The following is a 16,125-nucleotide window of genomic DNA, read 5'->3' as shown; positions in this document are numbered from 1 at the left end:
CTCGTGGTTCCTAGTCAGATTTGTTTCCACTGTGCCACGATGGGAATTCCTGATGTCCAGTTTTAAATTTTCCGTCAAATTTGTTAAGTTTTTAGTTTTTATTTCTTCAAGTATTCTTTCTGTCCCTCTTTCTCTCTGGCATTCCCATAGTATGTTTATTGGCACATTTGATGGTGTCCCACAGGTTTGTGACATTCTGTTCACTTATCTAGGTGAATTTTACTAAGTGCTATTCAAAATTTTCCATAAAAGAGAAAACAGAATGACCCACAACTCCTTTTGCAGAGACTTCTTTATCTTTAATGCCAAAATGAGATTGAAAACAATACAAAACCACAACCAATCTCATCTTGGAATACGAGGCGTAAAAATCCTAAGTAAAATGAATTAAAAACATATCCTAAATAACTTTGCTCTATTGTAGAAATGCAAACATGAGTTGAGATTTTAAAATCTGGAGTCCCCTGGTGGCTCAGTGGGTTAGGGATCCAGCATTGTCACTGCTATGGCATGGGTTCGATCCCTGGCCCAGGAATGAGCAAGGCCAAATTTTTTTTTTCCTTAAATCTATTAGTGTAATTTACATCAGCAGATGAAACGAGAAAAGCCATCTGAATTAGTCTGCAATGGCGACCATTACAGAATACCACAGACTGGGTGGCTTAAAGAACAAAAATTACTTTTCTCACAGTGCTAAGGCCAGAAACCCAAGATCAAGGTGTTCGCAGGTTTGGTGTCTCCTGAGACCCCCCTCTTTGGCTTGCAGATGCCCCTTTCTTGCTGCTTCTTAAGGGTCATATCTCAGTACATGTGTACCTGTTGTCTCTGTGTGTCCTAACTTCCTCTTCTTATGAAGATCACAGTCAGTGGAGTTCCTGTCGCGGCTCAGTGGTTAGCGAACCCGACTGGCATCCATGAGGACGCAGGTTCGATCTCTGGCCTTGCTCAGTGGGTTAAGGATCCGACGTTGCCGTGAGCTGTGGTGTAGTTCGCAGACGTGGCTTGGATCCCACGTTGCTATATGGCTATGGCGTAGGCTGGAGGCTACAGCTTGGATTGGACCCCTAGCCTGGGAACCTCCATATGCTGCAGGTGGGGCCCTAAAAAGACAAAAGACAAAAAACAAACAAACAAACCCAATACCAGTCAGAGTAGATTAGGACCCAACCTAATGGCTTCATTTAACTTACTCATCCTGGCCATCCTTTCTGGCAGCTCTTGTCAATGTCAGGCTCATCAGCTCAGCCCTGTCCTTGACAGCAGAGCTCTTGTATGACTTTTTCCCCCCCTCTCTCTTTTTTTGGCCGCCCTGCAGCATGTGGAATTCCCAGGCCAGGGTGGGCAGGGATCAGATCCAAGCCACAGTTGTGTCCTATGTTGAAGCTGTGGCAACGCTGAATCCTTTAACCCACTGTGTGGGGCTGGGGATCGAACCTGCTCTCTGGTGCTGCAGCGGCACCATCGATCCCGTTGCACCACAGTAGAAACTCTTCTTGCATGGCTCTTATACATGAACAGAGCAAAAGAGGAAGGACCTCACTATCATTTTACCCTGGCTTATCTCACCCGGCATGCCTCTCCTCCTGCTTCCCACCCATCCACCGCCCAACTCAAATCCCATCCCTTTCCGGTTACCCTGGATCACCACCCTCTCCTAAAGTCCTTGAAAATTTTCTGTCTGCATTATTCCTTTACTATTTATATATATGTCTCCTGATAGCTTGTCTTCTGTTGTTAATTTAGCTTGTTATAATTACAGGCTTTCTCTTTCCATTCAGTAGTAGGTTTATTCAGAGTAGAGGCCAGATCCTTACTTTGTCCATAGTATGTGTTCATAGCTGTTATACTATCTATGCTATTTGAATATACACATATATACAGATATAATAGTCAGTTTGTGTACAATTGATCAATTGTATATACTATTTATATATTTTATAAATATGCATAAATTTATGTACAATGTATATAAATTTATATACAAATTGAGAAATGAACCAATGAGTGAATGACTGAATGATAAGAAGACTGGAGGTCCCACTGTGGCTCAGCAGTAATGAACCTGACTAGCATCCATGAAGATGCGGGTTTGATGCCTGGCCTCACTCATTGGTGTTGCTGTGGCTGTGGTGTAGGTTGGCAGCGACAGCTCCGACTGGACCCCTAGCCTGGGAACTTCCATAGGCTGCAGGTTCAGCCCTAAAAAAAGAGAGAGAGAGAGAGAGAGAGAAACTGTCTACCCCCTAGCTTTGTGGTGCTTCTTTGTGATGACTTGATGCTAGAGGCAGGAGGAAATAGCAGAGATTCCCTCGAATCCCAGGCATCTATAATTACAAACCTGGGGTAGAGGTTTCTGCTCTTACCATCCCACTAGAGTTTGCTTTACTGATGAAGTTGTCAAGTCCTGAACTCCAGCTCTTTCCCCAGGGTAAATGTTACCCCTGACACCAGAGTCCCCACAACCTCCGTGTGTTTACTCAGATCCCGTCTCCAAGTAGCTGGTGGTGAGGTGCTGATTAACAGCTCTTACCATACATGGCTGCAGTGCTTAATCACTTCCACACGCCCCTGAACTCCATGTGACATTGTTTCAGCCGCTAATTTTCAAAATCCCCGAGACAAGATCTTTGCTCTTAAAACATGTGCATGGGAGCTGTTCCTTTCGGCTGTCCTCTTCCACAAAACGTACATGTGGTTTAATTCAACAGCAGGATGGAAGGCGAGACACATGCGTAATTTTTCTCCCACTCACCCTCCTTTGAGTCCTGTTTCTGCCAAAGCCCTTGGCCGGGATCCAGAAATGGCACATTCGATAATACCCGCCGCGTTTGGGTAGTATTTCATAATTACATCATTGTTGGGAAAATTGTTGCCTTGAGAATAATTCCTATGCATACACAGAAAGTCTGAGTCCCCTGTGCCCCTCCACACACCCCTCCTGCGAGGGGGAGAGGGAGGCGAGGAGGTAGAAGAGAAGGAAAAAAAGGCAAAGAGGAAGGAGAGAGGAATTTGAAATTTGTCGATTTGGCTCGTGTAAGGGGACACATTAGAAAAGACTTGTAACATGGTGAGGGATGAATATTAACAGCTTTTAGGAACCCTGCCAAGTCTAGGCTTGGAACTGATTTTCTCCAGGAGGCAAACAGAAAGCCCACATCCAGGTGTCTAGAGGGTGGAAGGGTACATGATGCACTAGACTGAAACCTGGGGGATGCCCCTTGTCCCACCCACCTCGAGTTCCTGGGTGAGTCCCACCGATGGCCAGTCAAACATGGGGCCCTCAGGCAGCCACTCTTCCCAGGCTCAGCATCTCACCTGGAAACTGGGTTTTGAGACTCAAAAGAGGATGTACAGGTGGGAAGTCCAATGGAAAGTCTTCTGGTGGGTGGACAGAAGGAAGCCTGGTGTGATGGCAGGTTAAGCTGGGAGGTCTGCTGAAACGGTGGTTTCTTAGCTGTGGCCTCCAGAGTCTATAAAGACCAAGACTCTCTCTGAAGCAGCTGCTCCTTGGATTGGGTAGGAAACATGGGGGAGAGCGTTCAAGCAGCCTGCAGGTTCCACACCTTATTATAAGAGGCCTCTCTGCATGTTGGTCACTGATCCATTTGGAAGGGGCTTGCACAGAACTTCCCTCTAAGTGACTTTCATTCTTGGTCTGAGGTGCCAAGGTCCTCAGCTCAATCCCCAGGAAGATGTCATCACCCCAAAAAAGAGACCTCTCCTTGGAGACGTCACCCAGACCAGTGCACCCAGGGGGCCCCTGCAGAGCCTGGAGACTAAGAAGGGACCACAGCCTGTGGTGTTTGAGGTCACGGGCAGGTTACCCTTGAGCTCTGACTTGAATTGGTGACAGCAGCCTATGCACTCATCTCCCTGACAGTTCCAAACAATTCGGGCTAGATCATTAGCATGGTTCTAGCCCAGAGGAGCTTTCCATTCCAGTCCAAGATGCCATTTATTAAGAACAAAACAAGTACAAATCACATTGAAAGACCTATACCCCAGAACCACTGTCTTCAGTTGGCAATCTTCTGAGACAAAGCAAAGTCAAACCTCCAAACAAAATAAGGTACCACCTATGATGCAGCCTCTCCTGGTACCCTCAGAAGGTCTTTGCTCCATCCCAGCCCATAATACCCAATTCGACGGTAAACTCCAAGAGGACAGGACTCCTGGTGAGTTTTGCTCTTTATTGAATTCCTGACACTTTTACAGAAGCTGGAGTATAATAGCCACACCCGCAATTTTTTTTTCTTTTTGTGGGGCCACACCCGAGGCATAGAGAAGTTCCCAGGCTAGGGGTCGAATCGGAGCTGTAGCCCCCAACCTACACCACAGCCACAGCAACGCCAGATCTGAGCCACGTCTGTGACCTACACCACAGATCACAGCAACGCCAGATCCTTAACCTACTGAGTAAGGCCAGGGATCAAACCTGCAACCTCATGGTTCCTAGTCGGATTCGTTAACCACTGAGCCACGACGGGAACTCCAGAGAATATTTCTTTAAAAAAAAAAAAAAAAAACCCTTTACTGGAGTATAGTTGACTTACAATGTTGCTTTAGTTTCAGGTAGACAGCAAAGCCAGTCGGTTATAGATACGCATATATCCATTCCTTTTCAGATTCTTTTCCCTACAGGTTATTACAGAGTATTGAGTAGATTTCCTTGTGCTCTACAGGAGGTCCTTGCTACTTATCTGTTTTGTATATAGCAGTGTGTATTGTTAATCCCAACCTCCTACTTTATCCTAATTAATCCACACTTCCCCTTTGGTAACCATAAGTGTGGTTTCAAAATCTTTGAGTCTATTTCTGTTTTGTGAATAAGTTCGTTTGCATAATTTTAAAATTAGAATCCTGGAGTTTCCGTTGTGGCTCAGTGGTTAACGAATCCGACTAGGAACCATGAGGTTGTGGGTTCGATCCCTGGCCTTGCTCCGTGGGTTAAGGATCCGGCCTTGCTGTGAAATGTGGTGTAGGTCACAGACGTGGCTCGGATCCTGCGTTGCTGTGGCTCTGGTGTAGGCCAGTGGCTACAGCTCCGATTGGACTCCTAGTCTGGGAACCTCCGTATGCTGCGGGAGCGGCCCAAGAAATGGCAAAAAGACAAAAATAAATAAATACATAAATAAAATTAGAGTCCACATATTAGTGATCTCACAAGATCTTTGTCTTTCTCTGTCTGACTTCCCTTAGGATGATCATTTCTAGGTCCATCTATGTTGCTTCACGTGGCATTATTCATTCTTCTGTAAGGCTGAGTAATAGGGAATAGTTTTAAATGTTAATATGATTTACCTTCTCTGATCTTAGCTGTTTCCCATGATTCCCGGAGCAACAGGGTAATCCTTCTCAGTCACTTAGTCCCTACCGGTGGTGCATGAAAGAAAGGATTTTTTTTTTTTTTTTAGGGCCACACCTTTGGCATATGGAAGTTCCCAGGCTAGGGGTTGGATCAGAGCTGCAGCTGCCAGCCACAGCCACAACCACAGCAATGCCAGATCCGAGCCATGTCTGCAACCTACACCACAGCTCGAGGCAACGCTGGATCCTTAACTCACTGAGCAGAGCCAGGGATTGAACCCACATCCTCATGGATACTAGTCGGGTTCGTTTCCACTGCGCCACAAGGGGAATGCCAATGATTTGTATTTGTTTTGTTTTTTTTAATTTTTTTCCTTATAGTCGATTTACAATGTTCTGTCAATTTCTGCTGTACAACAAAGTGACCCAGTCGTATACATTCACATTTGTTTTAATCAAGTTTTACATCTAGGGAGGCCCTTGCAGATACAAATTTCGAGTTCTTTCCTCTCTGCAAGTCTTATATTGGGCCAGAGCCATGGGCCAAGTGCTGTTGCCATCATTTTCTGAATTCTCATGGTGCATCATTTCTGTTCACGACTATCTTGGGTCTTCCTGCAGGAGAATGGAACCTGCCTATGCCACCTCAAGCCTGGAGCCTTCCTAATAAAATCCAGAAGGTAGATTTTTTTTTTTTTTCCTTTTTAGGGCTGCACCTGAGGCATATGGAGCTTCCCTGGCTACCGGTCGAATCAGAGCTGTAGCCACCAGCTTACACCACAGCCACAGCAATGCCAGATCTGAGCCGTGTCTGCAACCTACAGCTCACAGCAATGCTGGATCCTTAACCCATTGTGTAAGGCCAGGGATCGAACCTGTGTCCTCATGGATACTAGTCAGGTTCGTTTCTGTTGAACCACAACAGGGACTCCACAGAAGGTAGATTTTGATGGATCAAATTTACAAAGCCTGAGGCTGGGGCTTTCAGCTTCTACCCAAAAGCAAACTCATGGGTAAGAAACATGCTTGTGGTCTGAGGTCCTGCCTCCTTTTAAGTCTTGGTAAAATGCATGTCCCTGTGCATGCCCTCCCCACTCTGTCACCACCCTGACCCAGACAGGCTAAGAAGCCAACAGCTTGGGCAGGGAACAGACATTGGAGACCAAGTCACACGACTTTATCCTGAGGTGGGTATGGCGCCAAACGGGAACTGATTTACCAGAACTTGGGGGGGCCCCCTTGAGAGAGCAAATCCGCACCCCTTCCTTGACCTGGCTGGAATGCTTGCCACAGAGATTACAAAACTGGGAGCAATTAACTGGAGATATTAATAGCTTTTGTCATGTAAAGTATTTGTAACAAAGCCTTCGACTGAATTCCAAACGGAGAAGTTTTTCTCCCAGAGCCAAAGAAGACTTCGTTCTGGGGGTGACATCATGGAACTATTTTTAGAAGCCATGTTGGTTCTGGCCAGGGGACCCATGTTCCTGTCCTTTCTCTGGGCCCCTGTGCCAACACCCCTCCCCACCAAGTCTTTTTCTTCCCCAGAGATGGGTGCACAGCTGAGATGCGATCAGGGAAGGACAAAGCCTCCAAGGGGTTCCTTCCCAGGTGGGTGGCTAACTCTGCCTGATGCCAGAGGGGTGGGGTCAAGGATCATCTTAAGACTCAGCCCAAATGGACAAATTGTTTGAAACTTCTGGAAACCATGATCGGGCTTTTAGAAAGCCTGAAGGCAGCCGTTTATCCTCTTCTGTCAACATGGAACAGGAGACATTTATTTTTTTTAATCAGCAAAAGTTCCTGGGAGTTCCCCTTGTGGCTCAGCAGGTTAACAACCCAAAATAATCTCCATGAGGATGTGGATTCGACCCCTGGCCTCACTCAGTGGGTTAAGGATCCGCGGTTCCTGGGAGCTGCAGGGTAGGCCGAAGATGAGGCTCAGATCCCAAGATGCTGTGGTTGTGGTGTAGGCCTCAGCTGCAGCTCCAATTTGACCCCTAGCCTGGGAACTTCCATATGCTGCAGGTACGGGCCTAAAAAGAAAGAAAGAAAGAAAAAAAAACCTCCCATAATTTCCCAGCTTCCCTCTGGAAGGACCTGCCTGCTACAGAAGCAAAGATCTGAGTGAAAGAGAACAAGCCCTCAAACCTTACAGAACTCCGGTTCCTTCTATTTATATCTATGTACCTCTTTGTACTTTTCACAGCAGTTTTATCTATTTTGTTTTGTTTTGTTTTGTTTTGTTTTGTTTATTTTTTGGCTGTGCCCCAGGCATGTGGAATTTCCTGGGTCAGGGATCAAACCCATGCCACAGCAGCAACCTGAGCTGCTGCAGTGACAACCCCTGATCCTTAGCCCACTGTGCCACCAGGGAACTCATATTCATCTTTCTTAATGTGACCCTCTGACTGCTCTAAGTGGGACTTGGGATTCAAATGGTAGGGGAGCTGAGGACCAGAAAAGGGAAATCATTTTCAAAGGTCATTTAATGAGAGAGCAACCCAGGTTTCTCAACTCCTATTTCAGAGTCTTTTCCGGTAAACTGAGGACATTAGCACAGCTGGGGGAGAGATTTCTAAGAGACTGTCCAGAGGGGAGAAATGTCCCTCCTTGGTCCCTCTTGACCCATTACGGAGACAGCTGAGCTGGGTCACCTTCTTCCAGTGTGCTGGCTTGTGTTCCTGTTCTCAGACTCTAGGGCTTGTTCCCAGAATGCTAAGCCTTCTCTCACTTCTCCCTTCCTCATGGGACTCCTGTGCTAAGGGTAAGCTTCACAGAGCCCTGGGCAATGCTCCCACATTCAGGGCTGACTGCAGTTGGTGCAGAGTGAAAGGCATCTCATCCAGGGAAGCACAGCCCCAAAGCCGGGCAAAGGGCTTGGAGGGGAGCGTTGGCAGCCTTCAGTTCACCTGCTCCCTTGGTCTGTGCATCTGTGCAGTGAATAGAAAGAGAAGGAGTTCCCACTGTGACGCAACGTGATTGGAGGCATCTAGGGAGCACTGGGATGCAGGTTGGATCCCAGGCCCTGGCACAGTAGGTTAAGGCTTCAGTGTTGCCACAGCTGCAGCTTAGGTTGCAACTGTAGCTGGAATATGATCCCTGTCCCGGGAACTCCATAAGCCATGGGGGTGGCAAAAAAAAAGAAAATAGAGAGAGGAGATCAGAGCCTGGATGCAGGCTTCCTCCCCTTCCCCACCTTCTTTACTGGGAGTCGAGGGTGGTGGGAGAGGCGGTCCCCTGATGCAGTGTTGGCCATACGGCCTGACTCAGGAATCCATTGCCTGTGATTTTCCATTTTCCGTGCTGTAGGGGACTTCTGAAGGAGTCAGCGGCATTTCCCATCTCCCCTTGGGGACAGTGGGGGGCACCCTGCTCTGGGGAGCTGGATCTCCCTTGCCCCAGGGGAGAAGCAAATGCTGGCTGGTACAGCAGACGAACTGGTTGATCCCAGGTCCAAGGGGAGGGGAGACCCACCCCCAAGAAAGCCTCCCCGCGTGGAAAGATGGAGTTCTGCTGGCCCCTTGGGGATGGGGACCTGCCCTCTGCCTGAGCCCAGAGGCAGGGGGCACGGACCTTGGAGGGATGCGTGTGGAGAGGGAGGGGCCTGGAGCAGCAGAGCCCAGGTCTTGACTAGACCTCACAGGTCTGGATAAGAAGGTCCCACGTTGTCCAGGGCAGCCAGGTAAAGTGGGTGCTGAGGATCAAACGTGGTAAAGGTGGGTGCTGAGGCGGGAGGCCCTTCCCCAATTCCGGGGGGATGACGTGAACCCAGGGATTCTTTTCTGATCCGAAAGGAACAGAAGCAGACTCAGAAGGCTGAGCGAGATTGAAGCTCATTGAGGATAATTAAGAAAGGGGTTGTCTTTTGAGCCCACAATGTGTGCAGTAAATTCACACTCTTTACAAGTCCAAGAGAGGCTTGTGTTCATCTTCCCATCAGCCCAGAGTCCCTCCCAGCCCATCATCACAGGACACACATCTGCCTTCACGTGCCCTCCCCTAACACTTTCCAAAATCACAGTCAGACTGTCATTTTGGAAAGTGTCTTTTTTTTTTTCCCCCAAAACATCCACATTTTTTGGTTTGCATTTAAAACATTTTTTGTTTTCATTTTTTTATGGCTGCGCTTATGGCATATTGAAGTTCCCAGGCCAGGGACTGAATCCGAGCCTCAGCTGTGACTTAACGCCACAACTAGAGCAACAGCAACACAGGATTCTTTAACCCACTGCCCTGGACCAGGGATCAAACCCAAACCTCTACAGTGACCGAAGCCATTGCAGTTGGATTCTTAACCCATTGTGCCACAGCAGGAACTCTAAAAGTATTTTAATACAATTTTTAATGGTTGCATTCCATGTACAGTTATTACAAAATATTGGCTAATCCCCCAGGTCATGCAATACATGCTTGACCCTGTCTTACACCCAATAATTTATACCTCTCTTTCCCACCCCTATGTTGCCCCTCACCCTCTCCCCACTAGTATCCACTAGTGTATTCTTTTTTTTTTTTTTTTTGTCTTTTTGCCTTTTCTAGGGCCGCTCCTGTGGCATGTGGAGGTTCCCAGGCCAGGAGTCTAATCAAAGCTACAGCTGCCGGCCTATACCACAGCTCATAGCAACGCCAGATCCTTAACCCACTGAGCAAGGCCAGGGATCGAACCTGCAACCTCATGGTTCCTAGTCAGATTCGTTAACCACTGAGCCACGACGGAGCTCCATCCACTAGTTTATATCTGTGAGTCTGCTTCTTTTTTGCTATAGTCACTGGTTCGTTGGTTTTTTTTTTTTCAGATTCCACATATAAGTGATATCATATTGTATTCTTTCTCTGTCTGATTTATTTCACTTAGCATAATGCCCTCCAGGTCCACCCATGTTGCTGCAAATGACAAATTTTCATTCTTTTTTACGGCTGAGTAGTATTCCTCTGTATATATGTACCACACTTCTTTATCCATTCCCTGTTGATATGGAAGCTTAGGTTGTTTCCATATCTAAGCAGTTGTAAATAGTGCAAAGCCACCACCTTCTAAAAAGTCCTAATCTCATTTCACCAGCAAAATGTTTGTGGGGATGTGAGAAAGCTCACAGAGGGACTGGCTTCTATTTCTTGAGGTCTAGCTTGACTTTGGGGTATCTCGGAAGACCCAAGACATGGAGACTGTGTCCTGGGCTTCTTGCGTTTGAGATGTTCTAGAATAATGAGGAAATGCTAGGGTCCAATTGGAATGGAGGATGTCACCTGTCCTTCCGACAAAAGGAGGGTACAGAGCATCGTAAGACAGCCCCTCTGAAAATACTGTGTGTACATGGCCTAGCTTGTCTCCAGGTCTTTCTCATCATGCTTGAGTTTTCTGGGCAAATTTTCAGGCTCCTCTGCAACCGCGAACCTCAACAGATAGAGAGGGGTTCTCTGCTGCTGCTTTTTCTTGAGGAACAGGGGAGGCTACACTGTGACTGGATTCTCAGAATTTAATACCACCTTAGAAGGAGCACGTGGTAAAAGAAGGTTAGTCTTTTTTGGGGAGGAGGGGCTTCACCCACAGCATATGGAAATTCCCAGGCTAGGGGTCGAATCAGGGCTGTAGCTGCTGGCCTACACCACAGCCACAACAATGCAGCATCTGCGCCGACCTATACCACAGCTTAAGGCAACCCCTGAGTGGGGCCAGGGATCGAACCCACATCCTCATGGATACTAATTGGGTTCGTTACTGCTGAGCCCCAACGGAAACTCCCAGAGAGGTGATTCTTTCCACAGAGATGAAGCTGCAAGAGATCCAAAGACTTCCTTCTCCTGCGAAACCTGAAACTGATTCTGAGGATGCTCGCAAACCTAAAATAAGAATATTTCCAGTTCTGGGTTCTGATGTGAACGCTTTCCAATGCTTGTTCTTGTCCCGAGCAAAACTCACATGCCTGTGAACTGAAGAAGGTCACTTGCCATCTGCCTCTACACGGAGGGAATCATGAGCCCCTGCAACTGTGGACCTTCAGTACCCCCTGAAAGGAGCTCAGGGTGGGGATCAGGAGTGAGGTGCCCTGTGCTCTGGGAAAACTGGCAGCACAGGTTTTCAGACAGTTAGATATTTTCAGGAGATTTTACGAGCCCAATGCTTGCCTCTCCTCGTCTCTAGAAAAGCACTAAAATTCTTTATGGTGACTTCTGCTCCTTGTGACTAGCAGTGACCTTCACGAGACCAGTGGCGACCTTCTGAAAAATGTGTGCTTGGTTGCATGGCCCTCCCCTTCGTCAAAATCACATATATAATCTCCTTCCCCTGCCTCTTTGGAGCAGTTTCTCAGAGCTAGCTGAAAGGCTGCCTCCTGGGCTATAGTCCTCATTTAAAAAAAAAAAAAACAAAACTCTTCTTTTTAGAGCTGCACCTGCTGTATATGGAAGTTCCCAGGCTAGGGGTCGAATCAGAGCCTCAGCTGCCGACCTACCCCGCAGCCCCAGCAAAGCCAGATCTAAGTCGCATCTGTGACCTACGCCACCGCTCACGGCAACACCAGATCCTTAATCCGCTGAGCGAGGCCAGGGATGGAACCCACCTCCTCATGGATACTAATCAAGTTCTTAACCCACTGAACCACAAAGGGAACTCCCTATAGTCCTCATATTACGCCCCCCAAAACTTAACTCTCCGTGTTTAGGTTGTGCATATTTTTTTTTAAGTCACACCAGGTAACTTCAGGCTCATGTTACCTGTCATCCTTTGGAGTCTCTGACACAAAGAAATGGAAGATGATCTTTCGACTCTCTGGCCTGCGTCATCTCTATCTTCCTTCCTCACTCACCTGAAAAAGCATGAAGACTCTGGAGCCAGCTCTGCAACGACTGACCACACCGACTTCAATCAAGCCTCCCGGGGGGTGCTGGGTCTCCTCAGTCCCTGCTCCACCAAAATGGAGCATTTCTGGGCTGCCCACATGGGCTCATGTTTCCTGGCCAGCTCCACACCCCCCCTGTACCTCCAGGGCTGGCTGGCTTCTTCACCCAAACCCTGGGAATTAATGTCTGGAGCGCTGTACTCTCTCTCCTCCATCTGTTGACCAGAGCCTGGCTGGAGGAGGCTCACTCCTCTGCTGTGTACCCCACAGGGCACTCTGAGGACCCGTCAGCCCAAAGTCATCTCTTTCTAGGGCCCCCAGCCAGCTGGCTGCCCCTCTTTCCTTTGCTCATGGGATCCGCTGACCACAGCCCCCAGAGCGTGAGCTCCAGCCAAACTCTTTCGGAGTTTTCCCCTTGGCTCCTTCTCCTTCCTCTCTGAGCTTTGCTCTTTCTCTCTTCCGTGCAGGCAAGGTTCCTGTCCTTCTGTGGACAAGGAGAGTCATCATGAGCAACCAGGAGCCTGGAATCAAGGAGAGGGAAGGCGGCTGAAGAGTCAAGGGAAACTTGCTGCAGAGATACTGTCAAGAGCATCAGCAGAGCAGGGCTGACCCTGTTTGTGGCCTGAGGCCAGACGATGCTAAATAGCACACGGGGCTCCTAGATCAGCAAAAGAAGCCCTGCAAAGATGGGAAATCCGGTTTTTGCCATAGTTGCTTGCGGTAAAGTATTAAATTGTTGACAAAAAAAGAAAAGAAAAGAAAAGACAAGGAGTTCCCATTGAGGCTCAGCGGTAATGAACCCGACTAGTATCCGCTAGGATGCGGGTTTGATCCCCGGCCTTGTTCAGTGGGTTAAGGATCTGGCTGAGCCATGTTGTTGTGGCTGCAGCTCTGATTCGACCCCTAGCCTGGGAACTTCCATATGCTGCGGGTGTCGCCCTAAAAAAAAAAAAAAAAAAATGGAAATCTCCCTCTAGACTAAGCGAAAGTGAACAGGGAAGAGGGTATGGAAAGTCAAGCCCCTGTGAATTTGGACTTGACTTCTCTTTTGGCTTTTGATGGGGTGGGGGGTACATGATGTGAACTCTTTCTTCTTAATTCTTTTGTTTTGCCATACCCACAGCATGCTGAAGTTCCTGGGCCAGGGATCGAACCCAAGCCACAGAAGGGGCTTGAGTCACAGTAGTGACAATGCCAGATCCTTAACCCACTGAGCCACCAGGGAACCCTAGGGCCTTGATTCTTTCTCCCAGGCTGAATACCGTGGTGCCAGAGCCTTGGGAGAAATAAAGAGAATGTTGGGCATGGCCAGATAAAGTCCTCTTTTATTAAGAAAGGAGATTACCCCAAGGGGGAAAAAATCTGAAAATAACCTAAGGGTTTCCATGATGTGCAAAAAATCCAACTAATAACCAGGTATAATGGCAATGAAGAGAAGGAGAAAAGACATCAAGTGGGAGTTCCCATTGTGGCTCAGTGGTAATGAACCTGACTAGTATCCATGAGGATGTAAGTTTGATCCCTTGCCTCTCTCAGTGGGTTAAGGATCTGGTGTTGCCACAAGCTGTGGTGTAGGTCACCGAGGTGGCTCGGATCTGGCATTGCTGTGGCTGTGCATAGGCCAGCAGCTGTAGCTCTGATTTGATCCCCAGCCTGGAAAATCTATATGCCACAGGTGTTGGCCCTAAAAAAAAAAAAAAAAAAAAAAAAGCGAAATAGGAGTTTACAAAGCTGATGGAGAGGCAGAGACAGAAGAGAGATTTTTCTGAAAGACCCAATTTAGGGACATGCCTGGAAGAGCACACATTAGGATAAACCAAAGAAAGTACTGCTGTTTCGAAGGCAGTCATTTTGGAGAGGAAAAGAAATTCACGCAGGATGAATCCATAAAAAATAACCAGGGGCACCATCTCCTGCCTTTGGAGGCCAAGGTCAAGTAGCTGAACCAGCCTCTCCCCCAAACACCTCCGGGGGCTGAGGGAGCAGGATGCTAAATCTTGTGTCCTAAATCCGCCCTTAAGTTTAGAAGGTTCCCATTTCCTCCCTCTTCAGCTCTGGCACATTCTTGCTCTGTTTTCTGGTTTGAAGGAGGCACCAGCTTGATAAACTACAGGAGACCTGCCTGGTTCTTACATCCAGTTTATAGCACTCTAAGGAATCCGTGCTGAAGGCTGTTAAATAGGCCATGTAATCCACTTGGAAACGACGCGTCCTGGCTTCTGGGTGTCTGTGTGTCTGTGTGGGCCTTCCTTCTCAGGGTTCTGTGTTTGTTCTGGGGAAGAGACGAGGGGCACAATTTTGGGGCCTCACTCGTGTGAGTGACCAAAACGGTAACTTTCTCCCGGTCCAATCTGACAGGAGAGAAGGCCCTTCTGGCAGCCACAGCCTCTGGCAGGTTTCCTCAGGCTGTGGCTCCTCGCCTGGGGCTCAGGATCTGGCCCCCCAAAGCAGGGAGGGACTTGCCAGGGACACCAAGCCCTGACTCTGACCCTGAGCCCTTTAATCTTCTTTTTTTCCTTTGTCTTTTTAGGGCCACACCTGCAGCATATGGAGGTTCCCAGGCTAGGGATTGAATGGGAGCTGCAGCTGCCGGTCTACACCACAGCCACAGCAACGAGGGATCCGAGCCATGTCCATGACCTACACCACAGCTCACGGCAATGCTGGATCTTTAGCCCACTGAGCGAGGCCAGGGGTCAAACCTGCATCCTCATGGATATTAGTGGGGGTTCATTATCCACTGAGCCACCAGGGAACTCCAGCCATGCTGCCTTTTTTACATAGGGCCCACGACTGCTTTCACGCCATAGGGCAGAACTGAATAGTTCCAACAGAGACCATGCTGCCCACAAGCCCAAAACCTTTACTACCTCGTCCTTTACAGAAAGATTCACCCAGTTCTGGCTAGATGAGTTCCAAGCCCCCCCCCCTTCTGGTTTCTGGCTTATCCCTTAGATAAATTCGTATCTCATAGGCCCGCACAAAGGTGGAGAGTCTATGGACACTATCAGTCTGCATGACCCCCAGCTCTGCCTCGGATGCTATGGCCCAGGGGAGAGCCAGTGGGCTGGCTGGAAGTGATACCCACCCAGCAGCCTCTCCTGATAGAGCTCCGTGGAGGAGGGATGGAGCTGGTGTGTCTAAGCAACCTGGGGTGTCTCCAGAGAGAAGAGAAACTGCTCATGAGCCCACCTTAGGGGTCCCTCCCCTCTGCTGTTCTCAGCCCCCTCTTCCCACCCTGCTTGCCCTCAAACCCCTGTCTCTGCTGCTTTGGGGAAAACCCAGACGCAGACACGCTAGGCAATGGATACACACGTTGTTTTTATCAGCAGACATGTGCCTTGTGTTACTGACCATATCCTGCTACAAACAACATTGTTGGAAATGTTAGCTAATTTGGAAAAATAAAATCTTGCCACTGAGAGAGTGGCGTATGATTCTGGGAGACGGGTCGGAATTCGGTGAACTTGGAGAACGTGCGGACCTCAGGTCCCTTATCTGTCAAGTTAGAGGATCCAATTGCACGATTCCCCTTATAGCTTAACGTTCTGGAATGCTACGGAATGGGATCCAAGGTTGTCTTGCTAATCTTGGGGCAGTCAGTAAAAGCAGACATTTCCACACTCTTCACTGCCGAGGTGTTTTGTGACAGTGGCTTGGTTTGCGCCGTTTCCTAATATGACAGTGGGGGCTGGGAAGGGAGTCCTTAGTGAGGAAAGACCCAAACTCAGAATTATCCACCTTCACCTCTTCTGAGGTGGACTGTCCTGTTCCTGTTATCACCCCTTCCCCTTTCTCTCCTGACCTCACCTCTCCATCCTTCTCATAGCCAATTTAGAAAATCCTGGTGAGCAAATAGCTGAAGAATGAAGGCTTTAATCCCATGTTCTTAGGCTTCCAAGCATAGATTAGTGAAATCTGCTCAGAAAGATTTTAAAAACCTTCCTGATAACCTAGGGTGTGACTTTTTTTTTTT

The sequence above is a fragment of the Sus scrofa genome, chromosome 17 (genome assembly GCF_000003025.6).
Source record: "Sus scrofa isolate TJ Tabasco breed Duroc chromosome 17, Sscrofa11.1, whole genome shotgun sequence".
Lineage (NCBI taxonomy): Eukaryota > Metazoa > Chordata > Mammalia > Artiodactyla > Suidae > Sus > Sus scrofa.
This window is presented reverse-complemented; position numbering follows the sequence as displayed.